Source organism: Chelonia mydas, chromosome 2 (genome assembly GCF_015237465.2).
Source record: "Chelonia mydas isolate rCheMyd1 chromosome 2, rCheMyd1.pri.v2, whole genome shotgun sequence".
Taxonomy (NCBI): Eukaryota; Metazoa; Chordata; order Testudines; family Cheloniidae; genus Chelonia; species Chelonia mydas.
This window is the reverse complement of record NC_057850.1, coordinates 134,478,679-134,497,642: the sequence shown is the minus strand read 5'-3', so window position 1 is coordinate 134,497,642 and position 18,964 is coordinate 134,478,679. Positions and strand designations below refer to the sequence as shown.

Sequence of the window (18,964 nt, the reverse complement as noted above, 5' to 3'; positions counted from 1 at the left end):
GTGAGGAAGTGGGGATCCTACACAGAAGCTCCACAAGTGGTGGTATCTGCTGTACCCTTTACAGGGTGAAGCATGCATCATTCGCATTCTCTCTCTCTCTCTCTCTCTCACACACACACACACACAACCATCAGCTTGTGCAGCACAGCATTAGAACCTAGGCTCTGCCTTTATCTTCCTCTCCCCACTCCATTTGGTATCCAACACTATCAGCTGTAGTCAAATTGGCCAAAAATCCTTCCACTGCCTTCAGTGGGGTGGCCATGGTGGGGCAAGGACTGAGATTATGGCTGGCAGGGCTTTATTAAGGTAGGGGCTTTAGGGGCTGCAGCCCAGGGCCCTGGGCTAAGGGGGGGCCCAGTGCAGCAGGGCTCAGCCAGGCTGCCTGCATGCTATGGCCCCAAGCCACTCCTGGAAGCAGCTGACTACTGGCATGTCTCTGCGGCCCCTGGCAGGGGGGGAGGCGGCTCAGTGCACTGCCCCTGCCCCCAGCATCATGAACTGGCCAATGGGAGCTGCGGGGGTGGTGTTTGTGGGTGCTGGCAGCTGTCCCCCTCCCCCCAGGGGTGCACAGAGACATGCCAGCAGCCAGCTGCTTCTGGGACTGGCATTTGTGGCAGGGTCTGGGGTGGGGGGCTCTGGCCATAGGGAATCAGGGGGCTGGATGTTCTGGTGTTGGGCAGCAGGGTTGTGTGGCACAGCATGGGCCCACCCCCAAGGGGAAGGGGCATGCTGGTAGCATAGAGCCAGGCGGGCCATTGTGCATCTGGCAATTGCCAGTTTGTAAATAGTGCCCTTGCATTGAACTGGGCGGAGCGGGGCCGCCCCTGCCATGCCATCCCCCATTGACCCTGGCTGGCCATCGCTCTGGGGACTGACCCCCCTGCGCCATTCTCCACTGCCCCTATGGGGGCCCACAAATATGTTTGGTGCCGGGCCCACAAAAGGTTAATCCAGCCCTGAAGTGAATACATACCTATGGGGCTTTCTACTCACCCAAGCCGTGCCTCCCTGACTACACTGCTATTTTTAGCAGTTTAGTGTCCCACTGTCTCCCCACTGCTGGAGTCTTTCCCCACCATAGGAAAAGACTCTGGCAGCTCCTGATATAAAATCTATATATCCATGCAATATGTTATAGGCCATTTGAGGCCTAGTGTGGATGAAGTGTGCTTGACGTGAGTTGTGTATTGACAACCAAGTGAGAATTTGAGGTTTTAAGCAGTCAAGAACTGTTCGTGCAAAACAATGTTGTTATGTTTATAAGAAAGATGGAGACATACCAGATAAGGAAATAACATTGGGGGCATTGCCATGACAATGTACCTGTTGCAATGTATCTGCTGCAGTTGTAAACAAGAACTGGGGAAGAGGAACATATTCAGTCATGGTGACCTGCCTCAGACTGTTTCTAAACATCTTGGGTTATGGCAATTTGCCCAGAACTGTCTCTTTGAAATTGTGGGTGAAGGGCCCAGACAACTGGTGACATGATGGAGTGGATTATAAAAAGACGTTTGACACACTGACAATTTGGAGTCATTTGTGGATCCAGAGCCCTGTTTGAATTAAGATGTGGTAATGCTGGCTCCCCGCCTCTTGTGGTCGGACTGAACCTCGACCGGCCATTGGGACTTCATTTTGACCTTTGGACTTTGGTGTCGTATGCTTGGGATATGAATTTGGAGTGTGTAAGGTTTATTTTGTAAGCAATAAAGAAATTTAGAGTATTATATACCAACGCTGTATCCGGTATCTGCCTGCTCCCCTATCCCATAGGGAGAGCCCGGCTGTGGGTCTAATACTCCCTGTTGCCAGAGTCACTCCTCAATCCAGGGAAATACTCCAGCAGCAGGGAGGCAGCTGGTAAAAGCTCCACCAGGTCCTTGGTGCTGGAGCCTTTCCCCAGATCAAGCAAAGATGCTGGCAGTAGGGAAAGGCTCTGGCAGTGGGGAGCTCTTGAATCCTTTCCCCACTTCCAGTCTTTCACTGACACGTGCAGCTACACATCACAATGAGGACACAGCTTGCTTTGCACCTGTGCAGTATAGCTACATATACACTACAGTCATGCTGCTGCCAGTGGTGTGTAGTGTAGATGTAGCCTAAGAAGCCTGGCTTTGCAGGTGATAGAAACATAAACTATTTGAAAGCAAAATAGTTGTGTTGTAATATACACAGAATACACGATAATGTGGTAGCCATGAACAATGTAGGTACCCCAAACCTATGCCACTAATATCTTCACACCAGACCATGCCACTATATTATTTAATGTCTCTTTGTGTAGACGGAAAGAGCATGCAAAATGCATTCTAAAAGTAACTGCTGCAGGTGTGCTGAAGTTCTGAATGGACAAAATATTCATGAAGTTGACTGCCTCCCTGTTGGATGTATGTGGTAGTTGAATTTAGGAAAGGAAATTGTATGAAAACCTTTATTAAAGTAAATTGGAATAAAAATCAATTGAATGATGACATTGAATGAGAAATACAATAAGACAAATTGACAAAGCAATTAAAATATAAAATGCTATTGGAAAACATTGGCTGCTATAAAAAACCTTTGTGCTAATTCACTTCGGATATGCACCATTGGGGAAAGGGCATGTTTGTAATAAATCCATACCTTTCAGAACCAATTTATTTAAATAGGATGGCTTCAGAAATCTGTAGAGTTGTTTTTAGATTGAAGTTGATTTTATATTTTGTTTTAACTCTTCTTGCTTAACTACTTTATTTAAGATTAATTCAAATTCATTGCTGACTTGTCAATCAGTGAGAGGCATTTCTGCATTGATTTCAGGTGCAGTGATCCCTCTCACGAGCTAACAAGAGATTCTCCATCTGGCACACAAAGGGAGAAAAGAGGAGAAATACAAGGGAGATGGAAAGAGAGGAAGAAGAAAGGAAGAAGAAAAAGGATGAGAAAAACAAACTGAAGACAAAAAGTGGTTACTTCTCTATAGTAACTGACTCTTCGAGATGTGTTGTCCACATGAATTCTACTCTTGGTGTACATGGATCCCATGCATGTGAAATTGGACTCTTTTGGCCAGCAATGTCCATTGTGGCCATGCCTGAGATGTAGAAGTCACGGTGCACCGCCTAGTCAAAGGTATAAAGGGCAGAGCGGGCCCAAGCATCCCTCCTTTCCTTTGCCAAAACAAAATCCAAGCAGATCAGAACTCCACAGTAGCTGGGAACCAGGGCAGGCTGTGGAATCTCTGTGAACAGCACATCTAAAAAAAAAATCACAATTAATGTAGCATAAGTAATGGTTTTCTCTTCAAGTACTTGGCCACATGGATTCTGATCCTGGTGACTAAAAAGCAGTTGTCTGTTTGCTTGGAGGTGGGTACTTGGAGTTTAATTTTAAAAGGTCTGAAGGACTGACCTACTGAAGCAGGCATCCAATCTAGAAGCCTTTACCAAGGAACAGTGTCTTGTAAAGGTGTGGACCAAGCTCCATGTAGCTGCCCTTTCTGATTTCAGAAATAGGGACATTTTTCAAACAAGTAACAGAGGCTTCCAGAGCTCTAGTGGAATGAACTATAATGTAACTAGGTAGACCTAATCTGGCTAATTTGTAACATGTTTTTATACAGCTGGAGACCTTGGGTAATGTCTGTGAGGGTATGTGTTAATTCTTAACTCTATCAGCCAAGACCACAAATAGTCTGGGCATGTTTCTGAATGATTTTGTCCTATCATTGTAAAAAGACAATGCTCTTACCACAGCAAATGTGTGAAGTTTAGCTTCCCCGGACTTGAGTGAAGCTTGGGAAAGAAAACCTAAGAGGTGACTGTACTGGCCTGAACCAACTTTAGGCTGAAACTTGGGGTGATGCCTAACAGTGACTTTGTTCTTATGCAACACTAAATAAGGAGGACCTACCCAGAGGGCCTGAATCTCCCCCACTCTTGAGCTGATGTAGTGGATAATAAAAAGGCAGTCTTTATTGGTAGGTGGTATAGGGAACAGGTTGCTAAGGGCTAAAGTGTGGAACCCATCAATCTAGCTACTACTATACTGAGGTTCCAAGAGGGAAAGAGCTCCCATATTGGAGGAGACCCATGCATGAACCTATTCAGGAATCTTGCCTCTGTAGGATGGAGAAGATACAGGTTGGTCCTGGAAAGCAGAGTGATGTGTAGATATTACTCCAGATTGTTTCAGGGCTACGAGAAGGCTGGTGCTGAGATGCCTAAATAAAACAATTTTTCCATTTACCTCTGTAAGTCAGTCCAGCTGAGTGTTTCCTGCGTTGGAGCAGAATGTTCTGAATCTCAGCCTGAGCAGTTTATTTTGGTAGATGTCATCCAGCCAGCATACAAGCTGTCAGATGTAAAGAAGCTGCATCCAGGTACATGATCTGACCACTGTTCTGAGGCTATATCAGGCAAAGCTGATACACTGAGCACAGCTCCTTACAGGGGCTATGTTGGTAGGGAGCTGTGTTGAAAGGTTCATCAGATCCTAAAACCAGAACCGTCTGGTCAATGCTGAGGTTATTAGCCCTACATTTTGTCTCAACTTGCTCAGGAACCCTAAGAACAGAAGACAAGACAACTTGCAGCCAGAAAGAAGAGACCAAAGAACTCCACCTGAGTAGGGAGAGAAATAAACTTCTGGGATGGAGATTGGCACAACTGATTAAAAGAGTTTTAATCCTGGAATTCAGGGGAGACTATTGGGAGATGCTCAAGTAATCTCCACATCTGATTCTTATATTGAGCGGGAGGAAAATAAAGTAAAAGAGGATACAGCAATGGAGAAAGGAACAACAGAGGGTAGGAAAATGGACAACAAGAAGAAAGAGAGTGACAGTACTGACTGTCAAGTATCAGAGGCGTAGGCGTGTTAGTCTGGATCTGTAAAAGCGGCAAAGAGTCCTGTGGCACCTTATAGACTAACAGACGTATTGGAGCATAAGCTTTCGTGGGTGAATACCCACTTCATCAGATGCATGTAGTGGAAATTTCCAGAGGCAGTATAAATATGCAAGCAAGAATCAGGCTAGGGATAATGAGGTTAGTTCAATCAGGGAAGATGAGGCCCTCTTCTAGCAGTTGAGGTGTGAACACCAAGGGAGGAGAAACTGCTTTTGTAGTTTTCTAGCCATTCACAAAGACTACACAAAAGTATAGGGGTAAAGTGAGAACTGCTAAGAGTGAAGCAGAGTTGGACCTTGAAAGTAAATTAAAACTAATAGTAAAATGTTCTTTAGCCATATAATAAAAAGAAAACAAGAAAAGAAGGAGTGGGACCATTAAACACCAAGGATGGGATGGAGATTAAAGATAATTTAGGTCTGGACCAACACCTAAAACAAATACTTTGCCTCAGTTTTTAATAAGGGTAATGAGGTTTGGGGTCAGTGATAGGGTGGCTAATGGGAACAAGGATGTGTAAGCAAAAATTACCACATCCAAGGTGGAAGCCAAATTCAAACAACTTAATGGGACCAAATAAGGGGCCCCAGATAATCTCGATAAAAGAATATTAAAGGAACTGCCACATGAAATTGCCAGCCCAACTTCAAGGACTTTTAATGAATCTTTAAACTTGTGGGTCATATCCTATGACTGGAGAATTGCAATATAGTACCTATATTTAAGAAAGAGGGAGAAAGTGCTACAAGAAACTGCATGCCCATTAGTTTGACCTCAACTGTATGCAAGATTTTAGAACAAATTTTGAAAGAGGGATTAGTTACAGACAGAGGAAAACAGTGATTGGGATAAAATACAACATGGTTTTACAAAAGGTAGATCATGTCAGACCAACCTGATCTCTTTCTTTTGAGAAGATAACCAATTTTCTAGATAAAGGAAATGCAGTAGATCTAATCTACCTGGATTTCAGTAAAGCATTGATACAGTTCCATATGGGGAATTATCAGTTAATCTGGAGAAGGTAAGGATTAATACAAGAATTGAAAGATGGGTAAGGAACTGGTTAAAGGGGAGACTACAATGGGTCATGCTGAAAGATGAACTGTCAGGCTGGAGGGAGGTTACCAGTGAAATTCCTCAAGGATCAGTCTTCAGATCGATCTTATTTAACATTTCATGAGTGATCTTGGCACAAAAAATGGGAGTGCGCTAATAAAATTTGCAGATGATACAAAGTTGGGAGGTATTGCTAGTACAGAGGAAGACTGGAATATCATACAGGAAGATTTGGATGACCTTGGAAACTGAAGTAATTGAAATGGGAAGGAGTATAATAGTGCAAAGGGAAGGGTTATGCACCTAGGGACTAACAAGAAGAATTTTTGCTGTAAATTAGAGATGTATCAGTTGGAAATGACAGAGGAGGAAAAAGATCTTGCTGTAGTGGCTGATCACAGAATGACTATGAGCCGCCAATGTGATACAGCTCTGAACAAGGCTAATGCAATTCTAGGATGCATCAGGCAAGGTATTTCCAGTAGAGATAGGTCAGGGCTATTAAAATTATACTAGGCACTGGCGAGACCTCATCTGGAATACGGTGTGCAGTTCTGTTCACCAATGTTTAAGAAAGTTTAATTCAATCTTGAACAGGTGCAGAGAAGGAATACGAAGATGATCAGAAGCATGGAAAACCTACCTTACAAGAAGAGACTCAAGGAGCTTGACTTATTTAACCTCATAAAATGAACATGAATCCTCTCTATATATACATCAGAGGGCTAAAAACCAGGGAGGGAGAAGAGTTATTCAAGTTCAGCACCAGTGTTGGCACAAGAACAAATGGATATATTTTGGCCCTCATTAAATTTAGGCTTGAAATGAGATAAAGGTTTCTAATAATCAGAAGAGTGAAGTTCTAGAACATCATTCCAAAGGGAGTAGTGGGGGCAAACAAACCTAACTGTTTTAAGACTTAGCTTGATAAGTTTATGGAGGGGTCAATTTGATGAGAGTGCTCACAATGGCATATGGGCAATAAGCAACTGCTATTAGCAAATATCTCCAATGACCATATGTGGGACACTAGATGGGGAGGGATTGAGTTACTACAGAGGATTATTTCCCAGGTATCTGGCTGGTGAATCCTGCCCACAGGCTCAGGGTCTAACTGATTGCCATATTTGGGATCGGGAAGGAATTTCTCCCCCAGGTCAAATTAGCATTGACCTTGTTTTTTTTTGTTTTTTGGGGTTTCTTTGCCTTTCTCTGTAGTGTGGGGCATGGATCACTTACTGGTTTGAGCTAGAGTAAATGCTGGATTCTCTGTAACTTGAAGTCTTTAAATCAATATTTGACAACTTCAGTAACTCAGCCAGAGGTTATGGGTCTTTTAGAGGAGTGGGTGGGTGAGGCTTCTGTGGCCTGCAATATGCAGGAGGTCAGACTAGATGATCATGATGATCAAGACCCTTCTGGCCTTAAAGTCTATGAGTCTAAGTATCATGTTGACCAGCAGACAGATCTATCAGTCCCAGGATCCAAGGGATGAGGAAGGCATTGTCAGGGAGGCTGGCCTTGCAAAAATATCTGACATTTGTTTTTCTTGTCTGTGGCAAAAATATCTGTCTGGAAACCCGCACTTGCAAAAAATGCTGTATAGGACTGAGTCTGAGACATTTCTCCTGGTTGTCTGAGAATTGCCTACTGATCTGATCTGCAAAGGTGTTTTGCAGTCCTGGAAGACACAGAGCCATTGGTGTGATTTAAAAACAAATACTTTTCCTGGGAGATTGCAACATAGCACTACTTTATTTCTTAGAATTCAGACTGATTACACACAAGAACCCAGAGAGAGAGAGAGAGAGAGAGAGAGAGAGAGAGAGAGAGAGAGAGAGAGAGAGAGAACAGGCTGCTCTCTAAGGCAGAGAGGCACAACTCACCCCATCTTGCTTTAATGCGTCTCTTTCCATCTGACTCTGATTGCATGCTTTCCTACAGAGCTCCTTAGCCTACAGGCATAATTAGAAAACTACCTCTCCCCTTTTGTGCATACACACTTAAAGTGATAGCTTGCAATTCCAACACAGTGCTCAATACACCACAGGAAGGGGTGTGAAGATATTGGAAGTGAATAGAATACCCCTTGTCTACATTCCCCAGGACACACCAGTTTGAGGTAATCCTAGCCCAAGCGTCCCAAAAATAAAAAAGAGGTACTTGCCAAAGGGGGAGAGGTGGGGCAGAATGGAAAAAAATCCTGTGGAGGTTCTACCATGATCTTGATGGTGGCATCAAGTCTGCTGCCTTTTGGAAGCCCCAGGCTTTGGGGCAGCAGAGGCAATGGCACAGGCTCCTCTGTGATAGAATTTCTGTCCCTTCCTCCATGGTTCTGAGATCCTCTCTGGCTGACGATAATATTTGGCAGAGATGTACTGTATTTAGGAAGGCTGTTGGCGTATTTGCTTTTTCCTTGCAATGGAATGTAGAGGCCCAAAGAGCAAAGAGTTGCCCTTGAGTCTTTTAAGGAATGGGAGGGCTGACCCAATCCAGTGTTAAAAATGTCATTGTCCTCAAATAAGCGATCCTTAATTGTTGCTTGGACTTCCATGGGACTCCCTGAGGACCAAAGCCATGACATTCTCCTCAATGATATTCAGTGGCTATAATACTTCCAGTGATATCATATATGTCCAGCGCAGCCTGTAAGGAAGTGAAAACAATCAGCTATCCCTCTGCCATAATGGTCAATCTCCTCTTGATGTTCCTTAGGGAGCTTGTCTATAAACTGAGACAACTTTTGACATGGCTGAAATCGTTTGTGCCTTGTCCTTCATGAGCTCCGGTAGTTTCTCATTTATGGGGTGCTTACCCAGTGGAGAAGTATGTAGGATGTCCAATAGTTTATGTCATTTCTCTTGAACTACCTCCATGGGAGTATCCAAGGTGTCCGCCATGTGCCTCATGAGGTCCTGGAACATCCTGAATTCATCCACTAAGGCTAGTGTGGAAGGTGTCACTTCCTCCTCTAGTGAGAATGAGGAGATTTCAGCACGGATCAGTTTTTCTTCTCTTGCAGCTGATGCTCTTCCTCCCTTGCCTCCTCAGTACCTGAGGCTGCACTAACTGGCTTATCCAAGAGGGTGAGCCAGTGCTGGAGACAGTGCATGATGTGGGCTTTTTGAAGTATGACTGCACACCCCAGGGTGTCCAACAGGGCCATGGAATATTGAGGTGGGGGATATATGGGTGCACCATGAGGCATAGTGCTTATTTGGTCTCTTGAATATATATCATAACAAACCAAAGTGTGGTCAAACTGTCACAAATACAATTTATCAACAATCCTGAGTAACAGTGACACAGTGTGCTGAGAAAGGGCAGATGGGTTGTAAAAAGGAATTGAGGGAATGTTGGGCCCATTCTGCCCTTTATGAGGAGGTCATGAGGGCATCAAGGGTTTAGGAACAGCCCCAGTGCTGGTCAGCTGTTCCAGCAGCCACTGCTCCAGCAGCCTCAGGGCTGACAGCTGCTCCAGTCCTGTCCCAGAAGAAGTCACGGAATCCATGACCTCCATGGGGGAGGGTAGCTCAGTGGTTTTAGCATTGGCCTGCTAAACCCAGGGTTGTGAGTTCAATCCTTGAGGGGGCCATTTAGAGATCGGGAGCAAAAATTGGGGATTGGTCCTGCTTTGAGCAGGGGGTTGGACTAGATGACCTCTTGAGGTCCCTTCCAACCCTGATATTCTATGATTCTATGACTGAATTGTATCCTTAGTCATAAGCCCTAATTACTGCTGCACCTAGAGGAGAGTCACAGTTACCTGAGGTAGTAAGGCTTCTGTGCTTTGAAAAGCAGAAGGATCTGAGTTTCACCCTTGCTGGTACTGTAAAGTCTATGATGGCCACAGGGTGTAGTATGCTAAGAATTTTGATCTGTTACGTGGCAATGAAACAATTCAAACAGAGATTAAAAGGGCAGAGCAAATCCATTTATCCAGAAGCAACAGTTATGGCTGGTAAGAGACACAACATTCTGCTTTAAGGAGAACAGAGTATAAAAGAACTCGATAGCGTAAAAAGCTTCCCACCTGTAGGTCACCAATTCAAGTCTGGCCCTGATTACATTGACAGCTGTTGGTGGTTTCAGTCTAGTTCCTAGCAGACAGGTGTCCAGTGTCCCAATTATGACTAATTGGCACCCGTGTTTGTAATCTCAGCGGAAAGGCCAGTGAGTGAATAAGAACAGAGAAGCAACTACTCTTTCAACCCTAGAGGTGGTCTCTCTAGACTAGGATGAGGTGCATTGATGGCGCAGCAGGGGCGAGGTTGCACTGTCACTGTTCAGACTGCACTCGCTATGTGGACAAATACATTATTTCCACAGAGCTGTCATTCCAGAGCCCATCAGGAACACTACATCTACTTTAAGAAAAGGAACAAAACAATTAAAGGGTTTGGAAAGTGGTAAACAGCCATATGCAAAAAATGCAGATCATCTGACTTCAGACTGAAAGGGGAGAAAGAAGTTGAGCAATGGGGAAAAGGAGAAGGTGAATATCTCATTATTGCAGTGTTCCTAAGCTTCAATATTTCACTTAAAAAAAGATGGAGAGATGAACCCCTGTTATTCAGCCTAAAATTCTAAACCTTCATTACATTCAGATTCTTCCCTTGGCATCTCTCATTTCCTCTCTCCTTTTCTATTTGACATAGAATCAGTTGGAGTGACAGTGCCATTGCTTGCTTACAGCTCCGCATAAGAAGCCCCAGCCACCTCTAACCCTTCAGCTGAAAAGAATACCTTTTTATACCCTTCTCCTCACTCTCACCCTTGAAATTTTAGCCTGTTTTTTTGCCACTGAGGTAGATTGCTCTGTGGGAAAAGAACTGATTTATTGTATTGTATTGTACTGTAGTATTGAACAGCGGGAGAGTCAAGAGCCACTGCTCTTGCAATTACACTGTCTCATTTTGTGTGTGATACTATAAATAGACCATATTCAGTTACTTTGATCTTCCCAAACTGAATTATTGATTTATCGTGCAAAGTGCACCAGTGCTGATTAAGACAAGTGATGGGTCATTTGCTATCTTGATAGAATCCATTTTAAAATTTTGTTACATATCCTGGCCTTTGTGCAGCATGATTGGAAATAAGAGTAGAAGAAAAAATATCCCTCTGTGCAAGGCATTACATGGAAATTATTTAATATCCACTCCTTTACAGGCTTTTTTATACAGTAAATTATGAACACAACAATTATTCAATTACAGATAGCACTTTACAATAAGCAGACATTAATTAATGCAAAATACCAATATACAAAATTATATCTATATTCATTTGTCCCGCATTATTACACTGTTGCCAATTATGCAACTAAATAACATACCTTGTGCACAACGGATTGTGATGAATTTTCACGTAAATCTGACTTATGTTCTAAGAATTATCATTTTGTCCCTGCTTGTAGACTTTCTCCCCTACCCTTAAAACCTGGTTGAGTACTAAGACACCCCAGTGGCAGTACTGAGATTAGTGGGAGGCAGTGGGTAATAGTGGTGAATTTAGTGAGTAGTAAACCTGCAGAATTTAACTTGATGCACTGTACATTTTCTTCTACGTAAATTCTTGAATTCTGAGCACAAGTGAAGCGTAAAAGTTTAGTGAAGGCCATAATTTCATGTCAGGGTTTCACTGTCATTCTGCATGGTTTATGCAGTGTCCTTCAGACCACCTTTAATCTTCTGAAAGAGCCATTTGCAGAACAATGAGTCAACCTGTACGGAATACAGATATTTTGTAATATTTAAAATAAATCAGAGTCATAAACTGATTTTTAAATCTCTGGTTCATTTATAGATTATTCAAGTGCTGAAAAAGATAAACAATAGCACTGAGTTCATTACCAAAGAGTGGTATTATCTGAAGTTCAAGTAGGTGATAGCAAATAGGGTCCTGCAGACATATCTTTCCATATATATAATGAAAATGGTGTATTCTTAACAAAGTGTAAATATTCTAAATCATTTTTCTACCAGTCACAAAGCTAACTACAGCTGAGAGTGCAACGACTGCAACCCTTTTTATGCTTTTGGAATAAAAGTTATTTCAAAATATGTTTAGAAATTTATTTTAAAACTGAACTATTAGGCCAGACCCTCAACTACTGCAAACTGCCATAGCTTCATTGATTAAAATTGAGCTCTGATGTGTTACAGAAGTTGAGGATCTGGCACAGTATCTAAGATTTGCATTTCACAACAGACTAGACAAATATACTAGCAAACTACAGAATGCCTCTACTCTGGCAAATGGAAAACTATCTCATGACACAAATGACACCAATCTACCTTTTCATGAATGTCAGTCACCAAGGAAGAAGCAGGAATGATACAAACATAACCCAGCAATATGTTTCATTATTTTAATTTAATGAAGCAGAACTTTTTATTATAATGTTCACTAAATAAAAAAACAAAATATATGCTATGCTGTTGCTAGTCTTTAATTATCAACAAGCATAAGTACAGAGCCAGTAACACAGCTCCTAAAACATGTTCTCAGTGTCCTGGCCATATGAAATCTTTTTTCAGTGATATTTAAATTTATAAAAATCATGAGGAGTTTAGGCCGCAACTCAGCAAAGAACAGAAACACATGCTGAAGTAATCCCTATTCAGTAAAGCACATATTTGTCCCATTGACTTCATTGGGATTTAAGTATGTGTTTATATGCTCTGCTGAATTAGGGCCTTGGTTTGAACATGAACTCTTAATTTGGTTTCTTATCTGAAACTTAACTGAATATATCAAATCTGTGAAATGGGACTGGTAATATCACGAGAACAGGCTTTGGTTAGAGATTTTTAGGAATTTCCTATTTCTAGACAAGCTGGAAAAACTGCAAGAACAGCTGTCCTTGAAGTATCTGGGCATTTCTTCTCAGTTAAAAAACCTAAATTGATAGCTTTAAAAATTTTTTTAAAGTGAATTATATTTGTTGAAACCTCAACAAATATTTGATTCGGGCAGAGCTGAGTTATCAGCTCACTAGGTTAGTCTTCATTTGATTTGAGCTGGATCACTCAACCCTAGTTTTCACACTCTTTTTGGTATTACTGTGGTTCAATGACACATTAATTAATGGTGAATTACAGTGGGATTCCCACAGAAATACAGTACATAGACAGCTACATGAATACAATGTGCTTTCATTCTGATCTCTGTTATTACAGTGAATACCAAATAAATTAAAGACCTTTTTAAAGGGTTGTTCATTTTTTTTTATTCTGGAGCTAGGTCAATGAAACAGATCAAATAGTCTAATAACTAGCAATTTTCAGATGAAATAATTAGGTAAATAATGATTCATCTCATCAGGAATTAAGAAATTAAATAATGATAATTCTGATAACCTGTTATAATAGGTGACAAATCAATATAAATTTCTTTGGTATTCACTGTAACACTATTAATCATTCAACTGTTTTGTTATTCATCGCAATGTTATATATAATTCTATAGAAAGTCCATTAAGATTCATCAGGTTACAAATATAGAAATCATGCAGAGTGGGGTGGGAAATTTTTTCCAAAACAAAATTGTTTCTTACATAAAGGGTTCTAATCCAACAGAATTGTTACATGGATCTTATACTAATGGAACCTGCAGAAGGCCATGAAACAGACTTAACTCACCTTCTACCATTCAGCAGAAATGTGATCTTCTTACAGAACCCTGTATCAGTGGGGATTTTATACAAAGAACAAAACACAGGTAGATACCTTGTAAGTCCCTGACTTTCTAACTTATTAGAAACACGCTTCACTTAATGATACCCCGGAGACTGTTTTTAAAGGAAAACCATGTGTAAGAGCTGCATTTTCTGTTAGCAACATGATAGAGGACTGCACCCCTTCCTATCAGGGACAATGATCCATATATCTGTAACCACCAGCCTTGATAACTGCAATTGATATATAGGAAAGAAGCCACACAAAAGATGTAATTGATGTAAAAAGCAGAGGCCAGACATCTAAACAGCACTGTGAACACTCCAGTGCCCAGCCTCTCGGTGAAAGAGGTGAATGGGATAAAGGATGTTAAAGGAGGATACATTAACTGGACATCTCAATTTTAAGAGTACGTGTGGATTTAGTACATGCTTTCTGAAGACACCTATCAGTTATTAAGAAAGTTTTCTTCTATTTTTAGATGGGTCTATCCCCCTATTTAAGGAAAAGCACCTTGGTTACCCTGCCACTATAGTTTTGATTTGACTGTTTGTATTAGGAGACCATGAGCTGATGTTTTTGGGAGACAAAAGGTTCAAATTCTCCCACGAGGACAACTGAACAGATGGGGTTCACCAACTAAGCACTGGCAATGTGACAAAAGGGACTGGCAGAGGCTGTGGTCTCTGCTGAAAGGAGTGAAACAGCCAGAGTCCATTCTACCTCAGAGGATGCTCTCCAACCTTCAGAACAATTGGAAATGGCAACCCTAAACCATGGGGATTAGGAACTATGATGGATAGTGACTACGTGGAGAAAGCAGGTTTTCTGTATTATTGGTACATATACTTTGTACCTATGACTATTACTGGCACTGCAGCCAAACTGGTAACATAAATTCATATATTAACTGTTCTCCATGAACAACTGAAACAGGAGAAACTCACTTTCTCTTCACCTATCCACAACTGATCTCAACTCTGATTATGCAGGGTAACCCACAGCAAACATTTCAAGTTGATTAGTACCCATATTGGGCAGACTCCCAATCCTCTCCTGGGCAGGTGCTATCAATTTTGTTAAATTACACTAAGTCTAAGGAAAGACCATAGGCTGGTCATAACATTGATCTCAAAGATAAGGCCTAATGTAGTACCCCTCTGAAGAGTTTTTGCTTAGGCCACCCCTGGCTTCTTCGGTGAGGTCAAACACTCTCCTTCAATGGAAAAATTCAAAGTAATAATGAACAACTATGATACTTAAAGGAAATTCTTGACAAAACTAAATAATGGTTATTTCTCTAGCAAACAGTCAGAAAAAGGGAGAACCACTAAATAACAAGCAGGACAATAATCACTCACCTGCATAAAAACAGAGAATTGTAATTATGCAGTCAATTATATTACTAAAGAGAATCACACTGAGACATTGATTTCATTGTTAAATGAAAAATATCATATGATGCTGTAACGATGCTGGTTCTGGTGGGACCCAACTGAGAGTGCCAGTGCAGGACAAATTGCTTAAAGCAGGGCAGTTACAGCCCAAGGCTGGGGTTTTTCCACCTCTAAGGCAAACCAAACCAGCCAGACAGAGAGGACTTTGGTTTTACCCCACTGGCTAACCACAAGTCACACAAGCAATTCCCTTAGACGCTCCAGTTTCCTAGTATCACCGCCAGCGCCACTTGTTATGGGGACCAATGGTTACGAAGACCGATATCCCATGTGATAGACCCAGGCCAGTTGGGTACAGCAAAGTAGCCTTATTGGGATCCAGGAAGTGGGCGGGCTTTGCCCGCCCACTGCTAAAGGATCCCCCCCAGCCTAAGGGGGGGGTCCACAGGACCTGGAAAACCAAATAATTACGGGGGACAACTAATGAACAACAGGGACAGGAGTGCAGTCAAAGGGTCAAACGAAGGGAACCAGACGGGGACACCGAGCAGAGAGCCCCGGACAGCGCCCACTGCTCCTCAAAGGCATCAAGGGAGTCAGTGGACGCCGCCCAGAGGAACTCTGCCTGGAGACGTGAACAGACGGAGGATCAGAAGTAGGCCCCACAGTCACAGGAGACTCCATCGGCCAACCTCCTCACCTTGGTTTAATAGATGGCCACTTTAGCCAGGGCCAGGAGGAGGTTGACCAGGAGGTCCTGCGACTTAGTGGGGCCATGGACAGGGAGTGCATAGATAAGGAGGTGAGGGGAAAAGTGCAACCAAAATCTTAACAAAATATTCGTGAGGAGCCGGAATAGGAGCTGCAGCCTGGCGCACTCCAGGTAGACGTGCGCCAGGGTTTCCCTCACGCCGCAAAAGGGGCAGGTGTCCGGGATTGGGGTGAACCGCACCAAGTACACGCCTGTCCTCATGGCCCCGTGAAGGAGCCACCAACTGATATCCCCAGCGGGCCTCAGGACCAAGGTGGAATATAGGCTGGCCCACCGGGGCTCCTCACCCTCTAGAGGTGGCAGGAGGTCCCGCCACTTTGTGTCAGGGCGGGAAGCGAGGCTGAGGACGTGAAGGGTGTGGAGCACAAGCGTGTATAGATGTTTCCTTGGCGCAATCTGGAAATGGACCGGCTGCAGCTTGTGTAGCCGGCTCACGGTGAAGGGGCAGGGGGGGTCGGTTGGGTCCACGGGGCAGGGGCCCGATGAAAAGGTCCGGTGGGCCTGGGGTGGAGTGTGGGCGGGGCACGCCCTCTCGCAGGACCCAGTCGAGGTAGACCCGAGCAGCAGGTGGCAAAGCGGCCCTCACCTCCTGAAGTACGCGCAGGGGAGTACGAGGTCTGGAGAGCCCCATGCGCTGAGCGAGCGTCAGGGGATCCAGCCAGTCTCCCTGGTCGTAGTCCAGGAGGTCTCCGACTCTGGTGACTTCTGCCAGGACTGACCTCTGGTGCACCGAGGGGGACTCCGCCACCTGCACACGGAGCTGGGGGTTGTGTAGCAGGGGCTCCGCGAGGAGATCTTCCCCCACGGAGGCCGCCACAGACCTGGTCACTGCAAACAGTTTCCAGGTCCGGAGGAGGTCCTGGTAGAAGACCGGCAGCCCGGAGAGGTCTCGCGGAAGACCCCTCGGATGGAGATAAAGGAGCTGCCAGTATTATCGGAGCCCTTGGAAGCGGCGCAGGAAGGCGTGCACCAGTACGCTCCATGCCGGACTACCTGCACCATGAAGGAGCCTCTGCAGGGCCTGGAGGTGGAAGACATGGACCTGAGTACAGAGACACTTCAGGCCCTGCCCTCCCTCCTCCAGGGGCAGATGGAGAACCCCTGCAGAGACCCAGTGCAGTCCTGACCAGAAGAACTCCAGAATCAATTTCCGGAGGTTGGCCAGGAAATCCGGGGCCGGGACCAGGGTGTTGAGCCGGTACCAGAGCATGGACAGGACTAGTTGGTTGAGCACCAGTGCCCGCCCTCGAAAGGACAGACACCGGAGCAGTCCCGTCCACCTCCGGAGCCGCTCTACCACCCTGCCCTCTAAACCTTGCCAGTTCTCCGGCGGAGACGGATGCGTGGCGGAAAGGTAAACGCCGAGATAGAGCAGCGGACCCGCGCCCCACCGGATGGCTTGAAGCGCGGGTGGGAGGGAGCTCGCCTGCCGCCAGTCCCCTACCACCAAGCCAGAGCTCTTGACCCAGTTGACCCGGGCGGAGGAGGCTGCCGAGTACACAGCCTGGCAAGCCTCCACCCGCGCCAAGTCGCCCGGGTCCTGAACCACGAGGAGTACATCGTCGGCGTATGCCGACAGGACCAGCCGCAGCTCCAGCTCCCGTAGCGCCAACCTTGTCAACCTCCTGCGGAGGAGACAGAGGAAGGGCTCGATCGCCAGAGCGTACAGCTGGCCCGAGAGGGGACACCCCTGACGTACTCCTCGCCCAAAGCTGACTGGTTCGGTCAGGGTCCAGTTGAGCCTGGCCAGACACTCTGCGGAGGCGTACAGCACCTGGAGAAAACCCACAAACTGGGGTCTGAAGCCAAACGCTCGCAGAGTGCTAAGGAGATACCCGTGATCCACCCTGTTGAATGCCTTCTCCTGATCCAGGGACAGGAGGGCGAATGACAGACCGTCCCTACACCCGAGTTCCAAGAGGTCCCGTACCAGATACAGATTGTCGAAGATGGTGCGGCCCGGGATGGTGTAGGTCTGGTCGGATCACGTCCGCCAGCACGGACCCTAGCCGCAGTGAGATGGCTTTCTCTACGACCTTGTAGTCCGTGCTGAGGAGCGAGAAGGGACGCCAATTTCGTTAATCGCGGAGGTCCCCCTTCTTTGGCAATAAGACAAGCACGGCTCGTCTGCACGAAAGAGGGAGGACCCCGTTCTGCAAAGACTCGGCCCAGACGGTGACTAGGTCTGGGCCAAGGACGTCCCAGAACACGCGGTAGAACTCCACGGTCAGCCCATCCATGCCCGGAGATTTATTGGTGGGCATGCAGCGGAGGGCTTCCAAGAACTCGGCCAGAGTGAGAGGCAGTTCTAGCCGGTCTCGGTCACCCACGCTGACCGTCGGGAATTCGTCCCAGAGCACTCTCCAAGCGTTAGGATCGGTTGGGTAGGGGTCCCTCACACCCCCCCTCTGGGGAGAAGGCAAACAGCCCCCCCAAAGGGGCTGTAGTTGCAGCAGCAGCACCCAAGGGTGGGGGAGTCCAGCAGCTAGCCAGCAACCAGGTAGCAGAGAAGGGGGGTGGGTGGTGTCCAGCCCAGCCAGGGGAGCAGTTGGGGCGGTAGCAGCAGCAAGAGCCCAAGGCCCAGCAGTAGTCTCCCTCCAGGCCAGTTGGGTTCAGCAGAGAGCAGATCTACTAGCCACCGGATGAACAGGTTTCTGTTCCTGACTGACCAGAGCAGGGACTGCTCTAGGCTAATAAGAACACCTGACTCCAATTAACCTGCAAAGAGTCAGGTGAGGCCATTAAGCTAATGTGACCACCTGATTCTAATTAAGGCCCCTCTGATAATTTAAAAGGGCTCACTCCAGTCAGGCAGAGGGGAGCCAGAGGAGAGGAAGTGTGGCTGAAGGGCCAGTTAATGAAGACACCCGCAAGTCATTTGTAAGGGAGTCCTAAGGTAAGGGTGAAGATGGGAGAAGCAGGAGAGCTGTGGGGAACCGGCCCAGGGAAATGTAGCAACTATGGCAGTAAAAGGCTGGCTGCCAACAGCCGGTACCATTAGGGTCCCTGGGCCGGAACCCGGAATAGAGGGCGGGCCCGGGTTCCCCCCAACCCACCGCTACAGAAACACCTTCTGGGAGGGGAAAACAGACCCCTGTCAGGACAGGAGGCTAAACTGTTTTGGCATGAGGCTGTAGGAGTAACAGAGACTGTGGGAAT

General features: G+C 45.4%; 1 long non-coding RNA gene across 1 annotated transcript; it reads left to right on the top strand.

The window, feature by feature from the left end:
• The first annotated feature begins 5,745 nt into the window (after positions 1–5,745).
• Positions 5,746–18,718, top strand: LOC122464301. Its single transcript, XR_006288242.1, has 3 exons — positions 5,746–5,904; positions 13,538–13,541; positions 18,707–18,718. It is a non-coding gene; the product is annotated as an uncharacterized LOC122464301 (long non-coding RNA).
• Positions 18,719–18,964: the final 246 nt, after the last annotated feature.